The sequence below is a fragment of the Pan paniscus genome, chromosome 6, assembly GCF_029289425.2.
Source record: "Pan paniscus chromosome 6, NHGRI_mPanPan1-v2.0_pri, whole genome shotgun sequence".
NCBI classification, from domain to species: Eukaryota; Metazoa; Chordata; class Mammalia; order Primates; family Hominidae; genus Pan; species Pan paniscus.
Window position 1 is genome coordinate 21971890 of NC_073255.2, and position 14922 is coordinate 21986811.

Here is a 14922-nt window from a genome sequence, read left to right on the forward strand (position 1 = left end):
ATCTGGCACTCTGACTGTAAAACCTGAATTTTTATACATGACTCAGTTTCAGTTCTGAGGCTTATTTTACTGAAGCATCAAAAACAATCAACGTTTCTTAAACTATACAGTGCTAATTCTCAGAACTGCTTCCTGAAGGTGACTGTAAAACTGAGCACTACCTTAACATACATGGTTTGTGGTGGGATCTAACAGGTTGGGACTAAATTGAGACTGCTTCTTATCCTCCTAATGTCTTAAAAGCCTGGCTGGGCTGCTAAGAGAGATTACAGGAAAAGAATACAGATGAGTTTGAATTCTTCCAGGGCAGGGATATTAACTAATATGTCTCTCGTAACAGGGTCAACGTTTGTGGAATGAATAAATGAGTGAGTGAATGAATAAACAGGAAATGTGGTTGACTTTTGATGAAAGTTTATAGGACAGTCGTTCAAACACTATCAGAAAATCTAATGTCACCAATGTCCTATAAAATATTGTTCCAGGAAGGCGCTATGACTTTCTACCACAACTGGAAGCAAATGTAACACAAAAAGCAAAAACCTCCTTATTCTTTGTGGGCCTATATCTCCTATCCCAAAAAATACTTCCTTTTTCCTTGGAAAATTCTGGCAAAGATGTCATGAAGCTCTCCCTTAGAAGAGAGCCTCAAGGCAATACAGTTTGCTACAAGGCAAACTTTATTTGCTCCTAAGAATTGTAGCTGCAATAAACTCTGCATGAACAGTATTTACAAATATTCCATCACTTAGTGGAAAACAATCTTGGGTGCTGCTAAGAATGTGTCCGGCTGGACAATGTTAAATTTTGGAAAACAACTATTTTCTGGGCTGTTTACTAGAATATAACTATCATCAAAATATATTCATGGAGCATTTTTTTTTAAAACAGTGAGAATGACTGTAGTTCAGTAGCTACTGAAGTAATCTCTCCTGTGAAAAGGAGGAGGCCAGCAATAAGGAACAGCATCTCTACATTTATACCCACACAGTATTACTTCTAATATGTTCGACTTAAATTCTCACTTAGATAAATAGATTCCACATGAACTTAATTAACTGGCGTTTCAGTTTCCAAAATGTTATGTAAAATGTAGTGTTTTAAATTGAAAAAATGCAGATGGGAATGTTGAAGGTGTTTGATTTATAGCTGATGCAACAATTCCTTTTTCTGTTACAGCAGAATACTAACATTATGCTTAGATGATTTAAAGTAGATGCTGTTTATTTTATTTGACTTTTACTAGGATTATAAAGATGACAGTGCTCTACTACAGAAGAGATTTTCTTATTCTAACAGACAAATGCATTTCTAGCCATTATATCATGGCATACATATTCACAATGTAAATAGCTATTTAATGGAAATGATGAGGCCATTAATGTAGACAAAGTAGCTATTGTCTGAGAGCCCCTGAGTCATCTTGTGTCATAGAAAATATAGTTACTAGTTTTAATCATAACCTTATGGCATTTTAGAAACCTTAGTATCTAACTTCAATATATAGAGATATATAATTAGGAAAATACTTAGACTTAAATTCCACATTGACTGGCATTATAAACTTTGCTTTCTAGTAATAATTAGATGGCTGATCAGAAACTATGTATTATATGGCCTTCCTTATGAAATGAGGCAGCTTTTAAAATTATGTATCATAGGCCAGCTGCAGTGGCTCATGCCTGTAATCCCAGCACTTTGGGAGGACGAGGCTGGTAGATCACCTGAGGTCAGGAGTTTGAGACCAGCCTCTCCAATAGGATGACACCCTGTCTCTACTGAAAATACAAAAATTAGCTGCGTGTGGTGGCATGCAGCTCTGGTCCCAGCTACTCTGGAGGCTGAAGCAGGAGAATTGCTTCAACCTGGGAGGCGGAGGTTGCAGTGAGCCGAAATTGTGCCATTGCACTCCAGCCTAGGTGACAGAGTGAGACTCCATCTCAAAAAAAAAAAAAAAAAAAAGCATCATATACTATTTTAACAATGGTCAATTATCACAGTCAATTCCATTTAAAAGTAATTTTTGATGCAAAAATATGTCATATTGAACTATTTTCCTAATGGGTTACAATATTGACATTATATTCTTAGGCTCTTGCAAATTATAATTAAAGGTATATTCTATCTGGAAAATGTGTCAGTGATTTGTTTCTTTTTTTTTTTTAGATAACTGTGTTTGCCATATGTTTATCATCTAGGCATATGCTGAACTGTTGTGTATGTTCAATAAATACTTAATAAGAATATGAGTGTATTTTAGATTTGCTTAGAAATATAATCAACATAGGCTGGGTGCAGTGGCTCACACCTGTGATCCTAGCACTTTGGGAGGCTGAGGCAGGCAGATCACCTGAGGACAGGAATTCGAGACCAGCCTGGCCAACACGGTGACACCACGTCTCTACTAAAAATACAAAAATTAGCCAGGTATGGTGGCATGCACCTTAGTCCCAGCTACTCAGGTGGCTGAGGCAGGAGAACCGCTTGAACCTGGGAGGTGGAGGTTGCATTGAGCCGAGATTGTGCCATTGCACTCCAGCCTGGGCGAGAGAGTGACAGTCTGTCTCAAAAAAAATTATGCATCATATACTATTTTAACAGTGGTCAATTACCACAGTCAATTCCATTTAAAAGAAATTTTTGATGCAAACATATTTCATAAAATTAACCATATGGCATTTTAGAAACCTTAGTATCGATTTTTTTACTTCCTAATGGGTTACAATGTTGACATTATATTCTTAGATTCTTGCAAATTATAATTAAAGGTATATTCTATCTGGAAAATGAATGTTAGTGATTTCTTTCTTTCTTTCTTTTAGAACCATGTTTGCCATATGTTTATCATCTAGGCATATGTTGAACTATTGTGTATGTTTAATAAATACTTAATAAGAATATGAATGTATTTATTAGATTTGTTTAGAACTGTACTCAGAATAGGCTGGGTACAGTGGCTCATGCCTGTGATCCTAGCACTTTGGGAGGCCGAAGCAGGCGGATCACCTGAGGTCAGGAGTTTGAGGCCAGCCTGGCCAACATGGTAAAACCCCCACCTCTAGTGAAAATACAAAAATTAGCCTGGCTTCATGGCGGGCACCTGTAATCCCAGCTACTAGGGAGGCTGGGGCAGGAGAATTGCTTGAACCCAGGAGGTGAAAGTTGCAGTGAGCTGAGATCGCGCCTCTGCATTCCAGCCTGGGTGACAGAGTGAGACTCTGTCTCAAAAAAAAAAAAAAAAAAAAAAGGAAATGTATTCAGAATACACTGGAATTTTGGAAGACAGACAAAATGAATATAAGCATAAAATTAGATTAAATAGTGGCAGCTAACTGCAGGCCCCAGTCCTGTAACTAAAGCTAAGAAGACCCCCTCCTTGCCCCAACAAAAAAGAAGTGTGTTTTCACTTTCACTTTCACATTCTTCACAATGTTCAATATAAACACTGAAGTTATATTGAGTAGCAACTTTTATTTGACATTTAATTTTTTGTTTTATCATGAATTTTCTAATTTCAGTTGAGTTTTTTGTTATTTATTGGCTTAGAAGTGTTTTGGCTTTCATATGCTAGACAATACTTTGAGTAAATACAGTGAAGGACTGTGAGAAAGTTAAATTTGTGGCACTTTTCATCTAAAACAAGAAAAAATGGAAATTCCCAAAGAAAGATGTGTAACTCTTTAAGCCATTTCTGCTGAATGGATGTTTCATACTAATGTTATGGGGAAGTATCAAAATACTGTAAAAGGAACTAATCCAAGTATTAGTGTCTTAGGAGAAAAGCCACTGGGTGCTTAAAACATGGGTGGAGATTTCTTAGTGTGTATTGATTGTTTATGAAATGTCAAAATACTACTAAAGTGTATGAGAAGAAAATAAAAGCTACTAGCATTTGAGGACACATTTACATGACAGATCTTATAAGCATATTTCCTGGAAATGTTTCACTGATTCATTTCATCACTCATTTATTTATTGCAACTCTTATTCAATACTTTACATATGTTAAATTGAGGAGATTGAAAGAGGAGCTTTGTTCTTTGGCCTAATGGAACCAATACAGTGTTTCCTTGTGCCTCAGTGCTTCAGAGTTACTAGTGAACATAGTTCCTTCCATTTGTACTTTAGCCCCTCTCTTAATTTTCAGAAATGAATCCAGGCAGTAAACAAGGCTGACTAACAGATAGCAGGATGCACTCACAATTGAGATACTGTTATTGAGCCAATTTCCCTGTCTGACACACCCTTCTCTTAGAAGGATGTCTTTCTGTGGCTCCTACATGAAACAAGTAAAATGATTCCCAACAGGCTCTTCTACCAGGGTACCAATCACACCCAAACATGATGGCATTGGGCAAAGCTTAGGCTCCAACAGAGATTTTCTATTAAAGTTAGATTGAGTTCAGGTTGGGAAGCATATCCTCTGTCAAGCCAAGGAGTGGCTTGGATTTTATCTTGTAGGAAATAGGACTAGGTTCTTTGGAAAAATTGAAGGATGAATAGGACTTGGGTGGATAATTGAATGGGTTCTTGGGTGAATGAACTGATTGAAACGTGATTATGGAAATGTAGCATTAAATATGTGCTTTTCCTGAGAAATTTAAAATTGGTTTAAAATTAGCTAAGCAATGACCTTGGAATAATGGAGCTTAGTTCAAAGCTACAATTCACAATTGTTGTCAACTCTTCACTTTAAAAAGTGAATATTGTTCAGATGTGCAAAAGGGTTACACAAGAGTCCCAAAGAAGTCACAGGCCAGAAGTGTAGCTGATGGGTGATAGGAAAACCAGGTCTGTAGAAAAATCTCCCTGTTCATTACCATCCTCCTGAGTTTCTCCTTCCAACATCCTTATGTTCTACTTGTGTATTCTTATCATTTTGCAACCTCTTTACTTCTGGGCAAATAGGAAAACAGGCAGCTTTATCTTTGGAGTTGACTCTGAGGAAAATTCTTCTGGTGTCAAAGGAATGATTTGTAATAAAAATCTGAGGCTGAAACAATTTTAATGTTTATTTAAAATGAACTTTTCCACTAAACCTGTTTCATCAGATAACACTAAATATCATAGCTTACACACACAAATTTTATTTGGCCACAGGAAGAAAATAGGGAATAGAATTCAGTAATCAGAATATACCACACTGATGATACTATCTTATTACCATCAGTAATAAAATCAAAATATTACTCATTCTTCTTCCTCAGAATTCACTCAAAGGGTTTGCATAGATCCTATGAGTCATGGTAGCATCTTCAGCCCTGGGAAACTGCCCTCTCTTTTTTGGCTCCACCTCCACCACCCCAAAAACCACAAGGAGAGGTGGAGAAGGGCTTGATTAAGAAGCTGCGAAGTTGCCTTAACATTGTTGTTTTCAAACTCACACTGCAGACACAATGCTTTGTGAACTTAAGATAATCATATTTCAGATAGAGATACCAGAGGCCGTTTCTGCAGCAGGTTCCTGCAGTGGTTTTTATGTCTTGAAATTCCAATTCAAGATTGGTTTGAGCCCTGGAAACTGAGATATTAGAACAATCAGATTATCTCATCAAAACAGATTGAGCATACTTTTATAACTCACACTGATCTTGGCTACCAAAGGATTTTGGTAGATGATTAAACTTTAGAAAGTGAAAGTAATATTTAGTTTGATCTTTATATGAGGCAATAATTCTATCAATTATAAGAATATTTCTTCTGAAATTTTCACTTTATTTTTAGTACCTATTTTTCCCCAGTATTTTTACCCATATTTCCCTAAAATTGAGATACTTGGGCTAAAACTGTTTTTTTTTCCTTTATATGTTTCTATGCTTCGCTGTCAAATTAGGTTCAACTGATAAGAAAAAGCAAGTATAAGAGCGAGCTTTTGTTTCCTTAGCTGTACTCCTTGAACCCACTTCTCCATCACCTTCCCACCACCCACCCCATTGACAAAGATATTTCAGAAAAACTTTGAAGACTGTAGATCTGATATGAAGTAGTCCACCATTTAAAGCATTCTCCAGGGTGCAATATCGCCCCTAACAATGGGTCAGTCTTTAGGGATGGGGGGAGCATCGGTTCTCAGCAGGCAAAATCTTAGCTATTAAATTGGCTGTGGCCCTCCAGAAAATTTATGTACTACATATCTGTATATATACAAATATATGATGTATCTAGGGTAATAAAATTTCATAGGAGCTTTGGATAAGGGAGAAATAGCCTAAAAAGATGCTGTAAGGAAGCAATAGTAAAACTTAAAAAGGTTCACAAACACTGCTTTAAAGACTATAGCCTCCTATTCTCTTCTAAAATAATTGCATAGAAACAGTCCCTTTCCTAGTGCCCGCTCATGAGCTCCTTTATTTTGTCCTTCTCTGTTTTCCTAATACTGTGTTTCTATAAGGTTTGAATATCATGTATTCAGATTTGACAATTTTCTTCTGCCTGCAAGCATTTTTAGTTGTACTTCTGTCTTTGCTAAACTAATTTGTAATTAGGAAAGAACCCATCTAGAGTGTATGCTTGTTAAACATCCTGTTGATTCATCTTTTTGATAACTGAATCTTTCTTTATCATTACTATTACATCACTTTGCCTTAAAACTGTTAATTTCCAGAGCATCTCTGGCTAGGAAATCAGGGTTGCCTTGAGTTATGTCACGGGTGACAATTTCCTTTTTTGTTCAAATCTCTTTTTGTGGCATATATGCCATTTCTCATTTATTTAAAATATGATTTGACAACATATTTTCATCCTTATTTTATATGTACAGTTGACATTTCGCACAATGCAGGAGTTGGGGAAATCAACCCCCCTCTGTGTCTAACTTTTGACTCCCCAGAAACTTAACTACTAATAGCCTACCCTTGACTGAAAGCCCTGACAATAACATACACACATAAACAGTCGATTAGCACATATTTTGTATGTTACATGTGTGATATACTATACTCTTAAAATAAGCTAGAGAGAAGAAAGTGTTATTAAGAATCATACAGAAGGGGAGGTAGGTGCACTCAGTGTAACTTTTATTTTAAAAATCTGCACATAAGTGGGCCCGAGTAGCTCAAATGTCTGTTGTTCAAGGGTCAAGTATAAATATATACACATATGTATATGTGTATGCTAAATTGTGTCTATAGATTGGCTAAGCTGAAAAGCACAGCCTTCCTTAAATATCCAATTATATGTGCATATTGCAAGCTGACCAAATATTACATGTTTTCCACATGTATATTTAGTGATCAGTTGTGTTCTTTTTTTAAAAAATTGTCCTCATTCAGATGTTTTTAAAACATGAAATTGGCTTTTTAATAGTTTGTTGTAGGCTTCTTTTTAAGGAAAACTGATATATAGTTAAGAAAATGCAATTACTATTCACAAGGGGAAAAGCACAAATATTAAACGCATAAGTTATTACAGCAAATTAACATGGCCTTACAAATATTTCATACTGATAACTTCCAAATGTACTTCTCCAACGCAGATTTCTCCCCCAAACTCTAGATCAGGAGTTAGCAAACTGCAGCCCTCAGGCCAAATTCAGCCACAGCCTGTTTTCTAAAATAAAGCTTTACTGGAACACAGCCGTGTCATTCTCCCACGTACTGTCTGGGGCTACACAAAGGCAGAGTAGTTGTGACAGAGAACATCTGGTCCACAAAGCCTAAAATATTTACTATCTGGTCCTTTATGAAAATATCTGCGGACACCTGCTTCTATTCATATATCCAACTCCCTCTTTCTATCTTCACTTAGATGTCTAAAAGTGTACCGAATCTAAAATGCTCAAAACCAAATTCTCATCTTTCCTCTAAGTCTGCTCCAACCAGAGTCCTATCCATCCCAGTTCATGTTAATCACCTTTCAGGTTAAGTGAGAAATTTTAGAGTCACGTCTTCACTCCTTACGTTCTCTCATACTCTATTTTCAGTCCATCAGAGATTAAGCCTCCTATTGGATTTATTTTCAACATACTCAGAATTCAGTCTTTCATCAGCCACTCTGCTGCTAACATTCTGGCTTGAACCAGTGCCATAGTTTAGGTTACTACCATCTTTACAACATACATCCAGAGTAATCCTGATAACATGGAAGTCAGAGTATGTCCCTTCTCTACTTCAAACCTTATAGTAGCTCCTGATTTCCCTTAAAGTTATAGCCAAAATGCCTGTAATAGCCCACAAGCCCTACATGGTCTGGCTCTCCTCTAGTACCTCCCTGACCTACTCTTCACCACTCTCCCCATCACTTGCTCTAATCCAGCCTCTTGAGCCTCCTTGCTGTTCTCAGAAACGCCACATGTGCTTCAAGCCTTTGCCTGAACTGTCTTCAGCCTGGAATTTGCATCATTTTCATATCCACGTAACTCACCCTCTCAGCTTTTTCGAAGTCTTTTCTCAGTGAGGCATAGCCTGGTCATCTTATTTACGATTGCAAACTGTCATCCTTCCAGCACCTCCTCCAAAGTCTTTATCCCTTCCCTTCCTCTATTTTCTCCACAGTACTTACTATCTTTATTGTATATAATTTACTTATTATATCTATTTTTTATTTCTTGCTTCCCCCCTGTTAGAATATAAACTCTGTTAAACAGGGTTCAGGAGACGTTTTATTTACATTTACCTATCTTTATCCTGAGCACATAGGGTGCCAGCCCATAAAAGGCCCAAGGAAATATTTTGCAAATGAAAAATGAACATTGATTTAAAATTTTTCAGTGAACAGCATAACAAACATTTTTCAGCTAACCTTTTTAAAGGCCTTGTATGTGTGACTGCATATGTATGTTCTTTTGGATATTTTTTCTTCTCTCATGATACTATAATTGTAAATATATTCAAACTATGATAGCACTTTCTTATGTAAGACCACTTCAACTTAGTATCTCTGAGATTACTGCTTTTTCAGCCTTTCTTCTAAATAGTCAGTACAGTATTTCCATGTCACATTGAGAATTGCTGATGTTCGATGGTGATCTATTAGCCATCTTATCCTTCCAAATCTGTTACTTCTATCTAAATAAACTTAAATTCTATTAATAGAATTCTTATATTTGACCCTATCCACATTTAAGAAAATACTTCCCCATCAAAACTTTGCCTTAACCTACCCTCTTTAGAAACTGGATCCTGAAGCAAAGATTATAATAGTTACCCTTTACTGAGGAAGTGCAAGCTTGGGGCAGGGATGGTAGAAAATTGATAGTAAGACAAGGAAAGATGCAAAGCAATGCAACACAATGGGCTATTGCACTAGCTGGCCTTCTCAACAAATTGCAAAAAGAAGCAGTAAGTGCCCTGAGTAGGCATGTTCTGGTAGGCAGGAATTGCTTTGCAAGGATTGCAAGGAAAGGCCGTAGTTCAAAGTAGCCAACCAAAGAGACAAAGGGAGATGTGTCTGCCTGGAACCTTCTGACTCCTACTTCCTGGTGGTCAAAGTTTGCCTCAGAGAATTCCCTTTCCTGCTATCATACCATCTTACCCTCCAGGGTGCAGGTGAGGTGACTTGGCAAGGATGAGCATGGCATGAGAGAAATTAGACCACCTGGGCCCAGTATTTAAATCTGACCCAAGCCAACTCTGAAAACTATGCAAGGGTACTGGTAAAGTCACTGATGGTCTGCAAGGAGGGTAGATTCTTCAGAAATAGGACATTGAGGGAATCTGAAAAGGTGTACAAAGTTTATATATTAATACAAAGCCACCAACTCCAGTTATCAGCTTTACTTAACCTCAAGCCATGCTCAGAAAAAAACACTCCCTTTACCTTTATTCATTCAATTCCTCCAAGTTTTCTAACTCTTCTTGGTCACAACCTAAATATTTGGCACATTTTTTTTTTTTTGAGACGTAGTCTCGCTCTGTCACCCAGGCTGGAGTGCCATGGCACGGTCTCAGCTCACTGCAACTTCCACCTCCCAGGTTCCAGCAATTCTCCTACCTCAGACTCCCAAGTAGCTAGGATCACAGGAGTGTGCTACCATGTCTGGCTAATTTTTTGTATTTTTAGTAGAGACAGGGTTTCACCATGTTGGCCAGACTGGTCTTGAACTCCTGGCCTCAGGTGATTTGCCAGTCTCAGCCTCCCAAAGTGCTGGGATTACAGGTGTGAGCCACCATGCCCAGCCCACAGTTGCTCTCTCACTTCTAATCAAAACACTCCAAACCCCACTCCTGGTCTTACACCCCATTAGTTTTTTTGGTCTTCCTTGCTTTATTTTCCAGAGTCAGCCAATTCAGGTTTATGTTTGCTTGGAGGCCTAGCCCATACTCAGGAAAGTCTCCAACACTTATCTGCTTTGTCTATTCCTACTTCTGGGTTGCCAAGCATACTAGAAAAACTCACATAAATGTTACGCAAATTTATACATTCATACTATTTAAACTATCTACGCTGCTGTCCTGTAATCCTTCTGTTCATCTGGAATGAACTCTGCAATATTTTCACCATCCAACTGCAAACATTGTTTTTCTGAAGCCACAAATTCCAATTTGTTATCTCATTTATTTTTTAAAATTTTATTCTAGTAACAGCACTTAACATGAGGTTTACCTGCTTGACAAATTTTTAACTGTACAATACAGTATTGCTAACTATTAGTAACATTGTACAGTAGATCTTTTGAACTTACTCATCCTGTATTAATTGAAACTTTCTGCTTATTGATTATCAACTCCCTATTTCCTCCTCCCCTCCCATCTGACTTCTTACAGATTATTAAATTTACTGATTTATTATTTCACAAACATTCAGAATGGGCCATCCCAATACAGAAATCTTTTCTAAGTTCTTTTATCGGAGTATTGTTTTTACTGGTGCCATGATTCCATCCTGAATTACCTCCTATAGAAATTTACCTCAACAATTAGTCACTCTTATATGTTTTCTCTCTCCCATTTTTATGTATCCATCATCTGAAGCTGCTAACTAGGGCCTCTTCTATCCTAAAATTGAAACATACAAGAAGGAAGTGAAACAAGGCAATTAGTCACTATTTCATTTCTTGTGTATGTGTGTGTCAGTTAAAACCTAATACAGATTTAATTATATGGCAAAGACAGTATTTCATCAGTATATATTGTTAGAGATATTTAGATAAGACATAGCTTGGGAATGGAAAAATATAAAAGTACAAACTTCAGCTTTTACTATGTGAATTATTTCATATGGTTAAACCCAAAGTGGCATATTCAGGTGTTAGCAGTAAAAGTGATTTGAGTAAGTGCCTAGAATTTGACCAGGAAGCATAATTCAACAAGCAAGTAAGCTCACCTTCCTTTAGGAGACAAAAACTGAGTTGAGATGCAACCTTACTAGTATGTAATAGTAATTTTTTTTCTCTTACACTTCATCAATTAGTAATCAACCTCAGTAATTAAAAAATGCACCCATTTCCTGGTTAATAATTATTTATATAAAAATAATAGAAGCACTTCAGGAACAGTGGTATGAGGGACTCCGTGAACTCACTCCCCATAGAATCAATCATAATTAGTGAAAATTATAAAAATCAACCATTTACAGTATCTGTATATTGTCCTAAGGGCACAGACCAAGTGGAGAAACATTTATTCAAGAAAACCTAAATCTCAGAAGAGTGAGGGTCTATAGTTTTGAGCTACAACCCCATTTCCAGCTCCACGTGTTGGAAGCTGGAAGCTCTACTCTGGGTAGCTGTAACCTAGAAAACTGGGCTCTTTTTTCCCCCATGTTCTTGTCCAGGACAGTGGTCTCTCCCTGACAAGCCACTTGCATTTCTCACTGCCCCAACTCCCAGGCTCTCAGCTGTAGAATCTCTATTTAGGCCAGCATGGCCGATAGATCTTGGGCTCCCTCTACCCATTTCCCACTCACAAGGTGGAAGTGCTGGCCCAGCCATGGAAGACTGAGAATACCAAACCCTAATCATTCCTGCTCCAGCTCATTAGTGAGAGCAGAGATTTCATGTCAGAAGAAGCTAGCAGAGAAGACCAGAGACTCAAGTCCCAGGCCTGTGAACTGTCAGAGGGGTATTGTTTTGGTGTTTTTGATTGTTTGTTTGTTTGTTTTCAGATGGAGTCTCGCTCTGTCGCCCAGGCTGGAGTGCAGTGGAATGATTTCGGCTCTCTGCAACCTTTGCCTCCCGGGTTTAAGCGATTCTCCTGCCTCAGCCTCCTGAGTAGCTGGGATTACAGGCACCCACCAACATGCCCAGCTAATTTTTGTATTTTTAGTAGAGATGGGGTTTCACCATGTTAGTCAGGCTGGTCTCGAACTCCTGACCTAGTGATCCACCCGCCTTGGCCTCCCAAAGTGCTGGGATTACAGGCATAAGTCACCTGTGCCTGGCCAGGGGTATCATTATAAGAGAAACTAGCCACTGTCCCCCAGCTCAGGAGAAGTGGTGCAGAGTTTCCTCCCGAAGGCAAACAGCAGCATGTAGGAAGAGGGAACTCCATAGCTCTCTCTAGGGGAACTGACTTTATTTGGAACAGAACATGGGAAGCTTTACTCTTAAATGTGTTCTCAAAAACACTGGAAATTTCAGTGGTTAACATTAAGAGGATGAGAAGACTATAGATCAACTTATAGGCAAGATACACAAAAATATATAAACTCCTAAAACTCAATAAGAAAATAAACAACTCAATTTAAAAATGGGGAAAAGACCTAAACAACCACCTCACAAAAGAAGATAAAAAGGTATATCTCAAATAAATATATGAAAAGATGTTCAAAATTATTTCATGAAATTTCAAATAAAAACAAGATATGGCTATATATGTATTAGAATGGCTAAAATCCAAAAATCTGATAACACCAGGTAATGCTGGTGAGGATATATAGTAAACAGGGACTGTAATTCCCATTACTGGTAGGAATGCAAAATGGCATAGACAGGCAGTTTTTTTTAATCAAGGTAAACAGTCCTACCATTTGATCCAGCAACCACACTCCTGTGTATCTACTCAAATGAGTTGAAGCCTGGGCACAGTGGCTCATGCCTGTAATCCCAGCACTTTGGGAACCCTAGGCAGGAGGACTGCTGGAGTCCAAGAGTTTGAGCCCAGCATAGGCAATATGGCAAGATTCAGTCTCTACAAAAAAAATAAAAAAAGTTAGACAGGCTTGCTAGCATGTGTCTGCAGTCCTAGCTACTCAGGAGGCTGAAGTGGGAGGATTGTTAGGGCCAGGGAGGTCGAGGCTGCAGTGAACGGTGATCACGCTGCTGCACTCCAGCCTGGGTGACAGAGCAAGACCCTGTCTTAAAAAAATAAATAAACCAATGAATGAGTTGAAGTTATGTCTACACAAAAATCTGCATGTGAATGTTCATAGCAGCTTTATTTACAATTGCCAGAAACTGGAAGCAGCCAACATGTCATTCAATAGGTGAGTAGATAAATGTGGCCTATCTATACAATGAAATATTGTTATAACTTGAATGTTTGTCCCCTCCCAAACTCATGTTGAAATTTAATTGCCATTGTAACAATATTAAGAGATGGGACTTGTAAGAGGTGATACGGCCATGAGAGCTCTGCCGGCCTGCGTGGATTCCTTGTAAAAGGATGAGTTCAACCCCCTTGCGTCTCTCTCTTGCCCTCTCTCTGCCCTCTGCTTTCTGCCATGGGATGACTTGGCAACAAGGCCACCAGATGTCAGCCCCTTAATCTAGGACTTTCCAGTCTCCGAAATTGTGAGGAAATAAGTTTCAGTTCTCTATAAATTACCCAGTCTGTGGTATTTTGTTACAAGAGCACAAGATGAACTAAGATAAGTATTATCTAGAGATAAAAAGAAATGAGCTATTAAGCTATGAAAGACATGAAGGAAACTTAAATGCATATCGTTAAGTGAAAAAAGCCAGTATAAAAAGGCTATATACTCTATCTTCCCAACTATATGACATTGTAGGAAATGCAAAACTATATATAGAGACAGAGAAAAGATTAGTGTTTTTCAGAAATTCAGGGGGAGGGATGACAGTTATAGCACAGGAGATTTCTTAGGGCATTGGAACTATTCTATATGATATTATAATGGTAGATACGTGGCATTTCACATTAGTCAAAACACATACAACTGTACAGCACAAAGAATGAACCCTAAAGCAAACTATGGACTTCAAATCCTCACCAGTATTGGTATTACTGAGTCTTTGGATTTTAGCCATAGTTAATAATGTATCAATATTGTTCCACTGATTGTAACATCAGTTGTAACAAATGTGCTACACTAATGCAAGATGTTAATAATAGGAGAAACTGGGGATGTAAGAAGTGATGGGATATATAGGAGCTCTCTGTACTATCTGTACTATCTGAAAAACAGCTGATGGAATGTAATAAGAAAGGCTTCTCAAAAGGCGCCCCCCACCCTCGCCATTTTTTGCCATGTGGACCATGCCATGTTTTGGCATGATTACTTTCAACATCTTTGTAATTTTACCATGTTTACTTTCAACATATTTGTAATTGTCTATAGTCAGCTCTGAGAGATGACACATAAGATTTTGACCTGATGTCAGACTCCTCAATGATGAATCAACTACAGTGTTTCCCATTTCTTATAAGAGCTAGCTTAGCTCTAGAAACCAAATTACCAAAATCAAGAAGAAAAGATAGAATGTCACTACCACCTTAAAGCAATTTTTAAAAATAATTATAAGGGAATACTCTGAGCAATTGAATGCTAACAAATGAGTTAACATAGATGAAATGGACAAGTTCCTAGAAGGACACAAACTACTGAATCTAACTCAAGAAACTGAAAATCTGAATCTACCTATAATAAGAAATAGATTGAGTTAGTAATTGAAAACCTGTCCACAAAGAAAAGTACAGGCAAAAATGACTTCACTGGTGCATTTTACCAAACGTTTGAAAGCGAATTAATGCCAATCCCCAACAAACTCTCCAAGAAATAGAAGATGTTTTCTAATTTTGTCTA

General features: G+C 37.7%; 1 long non-coding RNA gene across 1 annotated transcript in view; it reads right to left on the bottom strand.

The window, feature by feature from the left end:
* The window catches only part of LOC129398399 (uncharacterized), a 232678-nt gene that overhangs the window by 73658 nt on the left and 144098 nt on the right, over window positions 1–14922 (bottom strand). The gene's annotated exons all lie outside the window — the stretch shown is intronic.